Below are 11275 nucleotides of genomic sequence, written 5' to 3' on the forward strand. Positions count from 1 at the left end.
ACGATATATAGTGTAACCAGAAAGGACAGAGTTGCTAGTAGAGGTAAAATGCATTTCCTAAAGACAGAATATTATAGGATGAAACCTTGTCAATAACTGCTTGAATTCTTCGTGGTCAGTGGAGTATCCATTTAAATTCCGTTGAAGAGCCATGGTCAACAAGAGTCAATCACAAGAAGCGAAGTACTGTGCTGGCTTTTGTCACAGCCTTCCACAAGGTTGAAACTATAAAGCTTCCACCGTAGCATCCATAAGAGACTCATTATCACTGAAGAGGCTATGTGATTGATGTCTCTGTTTCTTCGCCCCAGGCGGACTAGCAGACTGGGTGCGTGAAGCTTTCTTCGTTGGTTTGTCAGAAGTAGCTGTAGAGGAGGTGGAGGCAGCCTTGGAAGCCTGAGTTTGGAGTTTTTTCTTCCGTTCCTTTGAGCCCAGATGCTGGCACAGTATTTTACTGTTGGCATTATTACAGCATTGTTGTACGTTTGTAGGGTCTTTTAGGGTATCTTATAGTCTTTTCTTGCAATTGTGAGTATTTTATGTGCTACTTTCTTTCCTTTATCAGTTACGTTTTCGACATGTTTAGCATAGTTCAGTTTATCGTCAATCCATACTCCCAAATACTTGAATTCTTTCACTCGTTCAATTTTTTGGTTGTTAATCTTTAATATTGGATCTCTTTGTATAGATTGTCCGAATATCGTGTATTTAGTTTTATTTCCTGATAGTTTCAGTTTATTTATTTGGCACCATTTTTGAAGCGTGTGTAAGACTTGGTTCCCTTTCCTCTCAATTTCGTCTCTTGATCGTGCTGACACGACTATTGCAGAGCAGTAGAGGACTTTTGCTTCGTGCGTGAGAGATCTGAGTTCGTAGACGGATCAGTGGCACGGGACGCCTTGGGAGAGGCGGGCACACTGCGAACCTCAACACCTGTCTGTGTGGCAGAGTCAACCGTCTGAGTCCCTTGAGATCTACTGTTCTTCAAAAGAGAAGAGAAACTAGTGCCGAAGGTGACCTTTGGTTGGATTCGTCTTTTAGCCTCAGCTGGGGAGATCTTTTCGATGACCACAGTTCTCGGATTTTCTTTTCGGCCACAAATTGAGGGCAGTCACGTGACCAAGCTGGGTGGTCACCTTTACAGTTGGCGCACTTCGGTGGGGCCGCACATGGGGCCTGACCATGGCTGCAGAACTGCAATTTCCACAGAGACCAGCGGCATTGCACGAAGGGGCGGAATGTCCGAAATGCTGGCAGTTGAAGCATCGCATCGGTAGTGGAAGGTATGGCCGGACTTTTAATCGATGATACGCAACGTTCAAATGCGTCGGCAGGTCAGGTAGGGCAAAAGTAAGGATGTAAGAATCCGTAGGTTGCACCGTACCTGCTTTCTTGGTGGTAATACGATGTACTTTTGTGACAATCCTGAAGTTCTTCGCAGATTTCAGCCTCTGGTAAGTCTCGTAAATCAAAACATGTAATAACGCCCTTACTGGTGTTGAGTTGCCGGTGAGGCTCAACCACAATAGGAACTGGTCCTGATTGGGTACAGGCTAAAAGTAGTTTTGATTGCTTTTCGGATGTCGTGTGCACAAGTAAGGTTCCATTTATTAACCTTCTAATGTGGCCAGGAAGCCAGTAGCAATATGATGAAGCTGGCGATTTACAATGAAAGGTGATAATTTGCTTAAAACTCCAGCTGTGTCAGACGATCGATCTTTGATTATTAGATATCTTGGTACAGGACCAAGCTTTTCCTCACTCTTGTCTAATCCAGTAGCCTGGGAGGGTGTTTGATGCAAAGCTATAATTCAAGAAAGCCCAAAATCCTCTCGGCTTCCCCGTCATGGTTCAAGCGGCCAACGAGGCTGGCAGGTCCTACCTGCATGACCCTTGTCAGCAAGCTAGACTGTGACCCCAAGTCAAAATGACAAGGGGGCAGAGCCACTTGCACCGCCGACTGATGGGTACTTCTTGAGAGGACCCATATCCCACCGTGTTAGGGGAGGAACCAATGGTCTATTGGGGATCCCCCACCGCAGAATCCCAGCATTTCCTTTCAGGGCATCACTGCTTCCGGTCCTGCTGGGGGCGCATGCGCTTCGACCCGCCGTTCCATGGCTCCGGGTCCGGTGTCATCCAATCGAATCCAAAAACATATCAAGTCCATAGCAAGGTTGTCATCCGAAAAGGCAGTCCATATCCGAGGCTTATTTGTGAACAGTACTCGATCGCTAGTTTTAGATGCTGGGGGATCGGCCCGGCACAACCCCCAACCTGGAGGACCAATGGCTGATTGCAGTTCCGAAGAACTGGGCGATGGGGGCGCCACATCCCGACGCCGGAAAAATTTCTGTTGATCTACGATGGAAGAAAGCGTATGCATACGGAGAGCATTTCTTGTTGTTTGTACTCTTCTAACGGTTGCAGCAGCAATTTGATCGCTTTTCTTCTCGAATAATTTCTTGAATTTCGTACACTGATTCTTAAAATGCCCTAAGCCATTACAAAAATGGCAACGTAACTGTTCTTTCTGTACAGGTTTTTCACTATCCCCCCCCCCCCCAAAGTTACGTTTAAATAATGCCGGATCTAAAGCCTCAGCTTTAATTTCAGGTACTTTATTTACATCCTGTGCATTATTAGAAACAATTGCTAAGTCCTTTCCTACGATCCCATTTTTATGCAACTTTCCATAATTTACTCCTTCTAATAAAATACAGGGTTATTCAAAAAGAACAGATTTCAAACATTTATTTCTTCCAAACTACAAATGATAGAAACACTATTCGAACGTTACTTGATTAAGAAAAGTTTACAATTTATTGTTAGTAATTATGGTGTGCATTAAATATGAGCACCGTGTATTATACGACAAATTTCAAAACGGGGCTTATTTCTTGCCACACACGAATCAGCTGGTCTAGTTATCGAATTCAAAGCTTCAACAATTCGATGTCGTAGACCTTCAAGAGTGTCAGGCATAAGAGGGATAAAAACACGGTCTTTTACGTAACCCCATAGATAAAAATCACACGGAGTGAGATCTGGAGACCTGGGAGGCCACCGGCGATAAAGTTGATCTTCTGCTCCTCCCCTTCCAATCCAACCTCCTGGAATGGTGTCATTCAAGTAACGTCGAACGTCGTTAGAGAAATGAGGCGGGGCACCATCTTGCATGAATATGAAGTCATCTGAAGCATCTTCAAGTTGGGGAAATAACCAGTTTTGAAGCATTCTAAATAGGTTAATCCTGTACAGTTTTCTCCATGAAGAAGAAAGGCCCATAAACTTTGGTTACAGATATCGCACAGAAGACGTTCATCTTTGGTGAATCTCTTTCATGTTGAATACCTGCCGCAGGATTTTCACTTGTCCAAATTGTAACGTTATGGCGATTCACTTTACCAGAAAGATGAAAAGTGGATTCATCGGAAAAAAATAATCGTTGATCAAAATTGTCTTCTTCCATATCATCTAACATGCTATTGCAAAATTCGTACCTTTTGTTATGGTTGTCAGGATGCAATGCTTGCAATAACTGCAGTTTGTATGGCTTCATGTGCAGACGATGTTTTAGAACTCGCCATACCGTTGGTTGAGGAATGTTAAGTTCTTTGCTTGCTCGTGATGTGGATTTCTTTGGGCTCCTTTCGTAAAGTGTACGAATACGCTCGACATTCTCGTTCGATGTGCGTGGACGTCCCGTGCTTTTTCCTTTGCAGATGCAACCATCTTGTACGAATTTTCGATGCCACTCGTAAATTTGCTTATGATGCGGCGGTTGTTTATTAAGTTAAGGGCGAAGTGCTCGCTGAATTGCAACAATGGACTCAAGTTTGCCAATCGTAGCACACAAAAAGACTTCTGCTGTGGTGACGCTGCCGTTTCACTACAGACAAACAACAGCGCCAATACGGCCGTGATTGGAACTTCTATCCGGGCTGTTTAAATTGTAAACTTTTCTTAATCAAGTAACGTTCGAATCATGTTTCTATCTTTTGTAGTTTGGAAGAAATAAATGTTTGAAATCTGTTCTTTCTTTTTGAATAACCATGTAGATTGGATTTTTACAGCATACGCTTCCAATTCTTTAAGCGTGCTGAATTTTCTTTCGTGCATGTAAATTTTAAATTTAGGATTTGACTTGCTAATAATCCTATTTACTTGTTCTTCTTCTGACGGTGGGGTTCGAAGTCTACTGTATAGAACGGCGATACTTCTCACAAATTTTGCCATGGGTTCCGAAGGCAATTGTACTCTCTGTGATTTTATTTCGAGTTCATAATTGAAGCTATAGTATTCTTGGAGGAAGCTATTCTGGAACTCGGAAAAATGCAAAAATAGAGCTTTAAAATTGAACCATTGCTTATTATCCCCGTCTAGTAGATTGGGAACTATCTTATCTAAAATTGCTTCCAAAGAAATGTCTCTTCTCTTTGAGTAATCCCGTAAGGATTCTCTAAATAAAAACGGGTTGTCTGTCGTTGAGCCGGAAAAATGTGGCAATTGTATCTTTACTTCGACCACTATTTTCTTGCAAATGCACGTGCTAATAGAGCTTTCCCCGTTTTGACTCTTTGTTTCTACTCTATCATTATTTCTCTCGTTACTCTGACTCATTCTCCTAATTAACTGTAGAATTTGATCTTCTTCAATTTCTGTTTCTCCTTGTATCTCCAGAGCTCCTTTCAACGCCCTGATATCTATCCGGCCATATCTGTTTTTCTTCCTGATCTTAATTTCATAAAAGGATATGGTATGTTGACTTTTAAAATCCTGAACGAGCCCCCAATATGTAGTATATAAAATATATAAATTTAACTATTTTTCAGTTCTTCTTAAAAATCAACTTTCTCTGCATATGAAGCTACCTGGCCTACTTGTCGATTCGGCCCTTTCCTTCAGATAATACTCACTATATATATATACTATACATTAAAATTTATAATAATACCTATGCAATATTATTCAATATCTCTATATATACGTACTTCTCAGTCTAATATCTAGGGGTATTTTTAACTGAATTTTCTTGTTCCCGAATTCAGGGAGCTTTTTATTTTAAAGAACAAAACACCATTATTTTGATTATCCTTTTATTTCTAAGATAGATAAACGGATTAGAAGTTTTCGTAGTAGCACACGCAGAGCTATTCCCCCAGTCTTCACTACAGACTCTGAAGTGTTTCTATCAGCATAGGCCCTCACTCCGAGCCAGTACATACCTAACGTGAATTCTCTAATCATCTAAAATTCCTTAAAATGTTGGTGGTTCCTGTGACATATGCTTTTTGCTGTCCTACACTATTGTAACAGCTCATCTTAGCCTTAAATTTAAAAGCAATTCTCTTATTAGAAGAAAGGCTTGGTCTAACTACACAGAATCCTCGTATACAAGAAAACTGTGTTTGGGATGCCTAGCTAAAACTCTTTATGAGAATATAGGTGAGGAGAAGGTAAAAAACAGTCTCTCATTATTAGACAAGAAAAATGGTCCTTAAAGTAGGCCCTGCCCTATCCCTCGATCTCTCACTAATGAGACCCGAAAACTTGACCCTTTTACAAGTGGCAATCCCTATCACAGGTTAAGTCAGGAAAACAAAAATGTACAACATATAAAGCTATTCAAGGTATGAGAAAAAAATTCTCAGGGCTAACAAGGGTCGAACCCAAAACCGTTTGAGTTCTAGAATATTCTTCGTAAGTCCTAACCAAAGGTTTAACAAACCATCACTTTAATAAAATCTCACCTAACTATTTAAACATAATTCTTAGCAGGGGAACAAACCTAAGAAAATCGAAAAGTCCCACAACGTAACAAAAAGTTAACATTTTAAATTATTTAACTATGCGTCCTATCTCCCTGCCTGGCCTTACGCAAGACCACCTAGCTAGCAAGTCTTTCACTACACTCAGACCATTAAAAAAAAAAAAAAAATAAATAAAAAAAAAAAAATAGTCCTCGTAGCGGACTTAAAAGTGGTTCATCCACGTTAACCCAGGACCGAAGGCCTTATATAGCCAAGTGATCCAATGGTTTCTGAAAGAACAACCCTGACCAAGAGAACAGGGATCGCTTATAAATGAATCGGGAGACACATTGCAGAATCGGAATACGAAAAGTTCCGTAGTTAAAAGAAAGGAAAGATCGTTAAGTTTGAAAAAAGAAGGACGCTAACTACCTCTCCTATATTTTTCCGTTTCTCTGCAACACATGTGGACAAAAACTGTAGCTTCTAAAGGACCAGTGTTTCTATCTGTCTTTAAAACTAAAAGATTCATTTCATTATAAGTAATTTTCATTATTAATATAAATCAAATAAGTGGCATAAAAATGTCCACTTACAATATTGACACCGATTCTTGTTCTAACACTTTTGTAGCTATTTTCAGAGGCTTGAGATGTCACCATTCTTCGATACCTATCCAATTCTCTTCTGTTAACACTAATTTTTTCAAGTTCTGAACTTTCGTAACAGACCTGTGAACAGCAGCCCGTTTCTGTTCAGGCAACCTCTCTAGCATATCGTATGCACCATTCCACTTTGATTTTACATGCTGAATAAGTTTATATAAACGTAAGTTTAATTTTGGCGTTTACTTAGGTAACGGGATGCAACAATGGTGTGCTTGAAGTTCTTCACAATATCAATTACTCCATCTAATAATAAGGTTAGAGAGAGTAACGAAAGACTTTTGTTTACTGCGAGTTGTAGAGTATGAGCAAAACAGTTAACACTTTTATATGGAAGTTGTTCACAATTGTTTAGTATGTTAGGGTCATTGTCAGGCACGATACCAATAAGTTTATCGGATATAGCCCACTTATCTAAAATACTCTCAATGTGACTAGTAAGATTTTGGGATGTGTTCCTTTCTAACACACATGTTTTTAATTGCAAATCCTTTGTCAATATGTGAGACTCTTATGTAAGATTCTGTTGTCCTTGATGTCCATGAATCTGTAGTTAAAAGATACTAAATCTGATTCTGAAAGTTTTTGAAAAGCTTGTTCGCGAACAAAATCATAAAGTTCTTCAAGTAGACTAATGATAGTTTGTCTTGTCGGTATTTTTTATTGGTTCTACGTAAAGGATAAGCTCTCTGAAACCTTGACCCTCTACGTGAGATAAATGTAGCAAATGCATAACTATCATTTTAGTAATTAAGGAGCCTAATTGTTTGCCTCTCTGGGTTGAACACGGTCGAATCAATTAATTTTGGAGTTTGGTTCGCTTCGCGGATTTAGACACCTTACGACGTTTATGTTTGTTTTCAGATCCAGACCGTGCTGTTGTTTGAATGCTTGTTTCAGAGACATCAGATTGTTTCCAATAGCCTGAAGCAGAACTTGGGGACGCAAGGAACTTAATAACAAATTTAAAGAAAAAACATGTTATAAATCTGATACAATTAATTTATACAAGGTTTTTTTTTTTTAATATTAAAACAAATATGAGAAACACTACAAAACTTTGGATAATGGAAATAAAATAGGTACAGTATTATAAATAGGAAAATTCAGATTTCATCTAAGTGAAATTCTAATTAGACAACTAAAACCCTTAACAGAGCGTTACATATAGAACTGTTTGAGACTGTAAAACACCTTCTTTAGACAATCTGAGATTCAATTCCATTATCCTTATAGTAAGTGTAATGAACTTGGAACAGATGCCACGCTCCCAGCAACCCCGTGATCACATTTTGAGTTGTGCATTATATTATTTTGTTTTAGACCTAATTGTTTCTCTTGCAATTTGAATAGTTAAAGGATTAGAAAATGTTGAACGTTTTGTTATTTTACGCTAGCATTTTTATATCAGGAGAACTTTTTATAATTTTCCTTTATTATGTTGTGGTTCTCTCCTCTCTAAAAAATAATTTGGCTTGTCTAGGGTAAGCTGATCAAAATAAACCACAAACAATATAAAAATACCATGAAAAAATTCAAATTTGTCATATTATCAAATGAAAAGTAAGATTGGATTAGGGTAAGGATATTATTTATTTAAAATTTTAAAAAAGAAGTGATTCAACGAAATCTCATTCAAGATAAAAAAAAAAATATATATCTTGAGTTCTCGCTCTTCAGAGCCCTATTTCTAATATCCGCTGTTCACCATTTATCCCAACAGACTCCTATAATTTCCTTCAATATGAACTCCACTGAACCGCTACTTCTTCACACTTTTGTATGACACCTATCTCTATCAGGAAAGTCTGACTACAACTTCTCATCCAAAGAAATTAAGACTAACCTGTTTGTCTATGGACACCACTTAGTCCAAAGACTGTAACTCCTTCTCTAATGAGAAGGCCATCACTCTGACTTCTCTGTCCTAGCAAAAGCCTTAAAACAGTATTTTCCGCCTCTGAGGTAAAAAAAATGTATGCACAAAACCTCTCCCTCCTATCTGGAATCACTCATTCCAGTAAGATTTCAGTCAAGCTTATTCCTGACTAAACTAAAATTTCAACTAACTTGGTCAACACTCTGATCCAAAGAAATTACCGTACTTATTCCTTGCTCTAGGCATAGGGTTACCAGATCGTGAAAGTGAAAAAAAAGTACTTAGCAATGACTTGAAAAAAAAAAAAATTAAACATTGTAACTTTGAATTGACTGTGATAATTACTATATCAAGATTAAAAGGAAGGAAATGAAATCCTAATTAAAATAACTACGATTGTCTACAATATTTTAACCACATGCTTAAAACAAAGTTTTACCTTACAAAGTGGTTGTACTTCGATGAATTTCTGACTTTCTGAAGTAGCTCTCTGTCCTTCAAGCTAAGTTCATAGAATTGGACGCAACTAAAGTCTTTGCAGTTGTACTGAGTCAACAATAGGTTTTTAACTGAATCCACTGACAGTCTATTTCTTTCTTGTGTCCACTATGATTTCATTAAACTGAAAATCCTTTCCATGTTAGCATTGTGAGCAGGTATTGCATAGAAAAACTAAATAAACCGATACTTTATTAACACTGAAATAGTTCACCCACTTCTTATGAGACAATGCTTCATTGAACTCTATCATTTTTCTTTTCTGCCAGAAAAAAATTCAAATTCGAAAGTTGATCAAACAAAAGGGACTCGATACTAATGCCTTTATCCATCATAAATTCTACACTTTTCTCGATATCTGTCCACTGCGGAATTTTATGGAGCTCCATCCATTGAAAAATGTGAAACTGATCAAAATTTTCAATCCATTTCTTCAGATACTCCAAACAGCTGTCATATACATACAATAATGTCTTTCTTAAAACTAAACACTGATGCTCACTTTTCTGGCTCTTTTCCTTAACTTTTAGTGGCAAGAATTCTGCTGCTTTTCTTTCTGTTATTGTCCTTTCTTTCTGTTATTGTCCTTTCCACGGAAGTGAGAATGGATATGATTTCCACAAGTAAGTTATTCTCATTTTCCATTGCCTGAATTTTATTATGAAACACAATCATCAATGAATGAAGAAACCAGAGGTAACATTCATTTAAATGGTTTTCGAAAACTTTTAGGACAACAGGAGGATGTTCTAGGGAGAGGAAATATGATTTCAGGGCTGGGAACATCTCGAGTATTCTGTTGATAGCAGGGAACAAGGAAAGCAATCTAGTTTTGGAGTAAAGAAGTTGTTTGTATTCAATGTCGACAAAAGATGAAAATTCCTTTAATCCTTCAGTTCGGATGGTGTAAATTGAAAAATAGTTAAATATCTTCAACACAAGGCTTTGCCACAATATCAATTGCCCAACCATCCACACCATGCTGTACACAGTTATTAAGATATGAGCAGGGTAACCTATTCCTAAAATAGTTTTATCAAGAGAAGTTTGAAGATGATAAGAAACATTATTAGTCCCCTTCCTATTTAGACCACCAAAATTGCTATTGCAATTGCCCCCACTGAAAGCTATGCATTTATCAGACATTTTTTTTTTTTTTTTTTTTTTAATGCATTAACCACAACTTTCGAAACTGTGTCAGACTTTTCATCTGGAATTGATGTAACATCTAACAGTTTATGTGACATACCTGTATTCGCATCAAAGTACTGAGTCAAAATAGGACACATCTTGATTGCTCCGTGATTGGAAGTGTCACTTGAAACACCAATATATTTTATGTTCTGAATGTTGGACTCATTTGCTATTATGTTCAAGGAATGAGGAGCCAAAACAATATTTACTATAGCTTCTGCTTTCGTTCTTGCTAAGGAAATGTGAGTGGCAACTGAGGAGTCACTGAAAATCTGCTTAAATAATTTCGTTGAACAATCACATGATTTGTAGCTTTGGTGATGAGCCATAGTGTGAAACACCAATGCAGCCTCTGCTGCCAATACTTTATTTTCTTCTGTAGTGTCTTGTTTTAAGAAGAATTTGTCCACTGTTTTAGATGAATGAGTACTACGTATGCATTTTTTGTGTTTTTCTAAAGATAAATGTTGATTCAAGTCTGCGCGACCTTTATTCACTATCGATACGACGGAATTACACACTTCACAAAACACTTCATAGTCACTTTTTGTCTTTTTAAACACGGGAAACTCCTTCTTCTGTAAATCGTCATTAAATTTGCACTTTCGTCTTGACATTTTATCTACCACTGATTCAAAGCAATTGACACGAAAAAATCCAAATAATAATGCTCTTGCTGTTTAGTTTATCACAACACCAACTCGTCAACACACAGTCAGGAACTAATTGGCGAATTAAAAATGATTATTCAACTGCTGCTCAGCGTTGCCACCCAAAGAGCAGATCATTACATCACTACGCTATGATCTTTCATATATAATTACGCCAAAATTAGACTCGCTTTCTTCCTTATTATATTTTACGTAATAATAACTTCGTTTACCCGGATCTATTGAATTCAGAAAAATTCGAAGTTTTATTTCCTGTACACGACGTGTAGGAAGTACCAGTATGCGTGTTTCATAAGAATTTCATTTCTGTGCAAAACTGGTGACAATCTTGAAACCGAGAAAATATAAATGAAAATCAATTTTATTTTTTTGAGGACGCGATGCGGCTCAAAATCACGAGTGTAGTGTATTATTCCTTTGGTTGGTCGTATATGTGTCAGTATTAACCTCTCTCTTACGTCAGGAAAGAACCCATACACTCTTCTTCCTTTTGTTGAGTTGTCCCAGAGATGTTGCCATTTGCTAAGTATCAATTCGCTTATTTATTCTTTATTATTTGCTAACTCCTTTAATATTTCTTCTATTTTATTTCTATTATTCTTTTTTAGCCAGTAA

Source organism: Thermobia domestica, chromosome 14 (assembly GCF_964235325.1).
Source record: "Thermobia domestica chromosome 14, izTheDome1.hap1.1, whole genome shotgun sequence".
Classification (NCBI taxonomy): Eukaryota; Metazoa; Arthropoda; class Insecta; order Zygentoma; family Lepismatidae; genus Thermobia; species Thermobia domestica.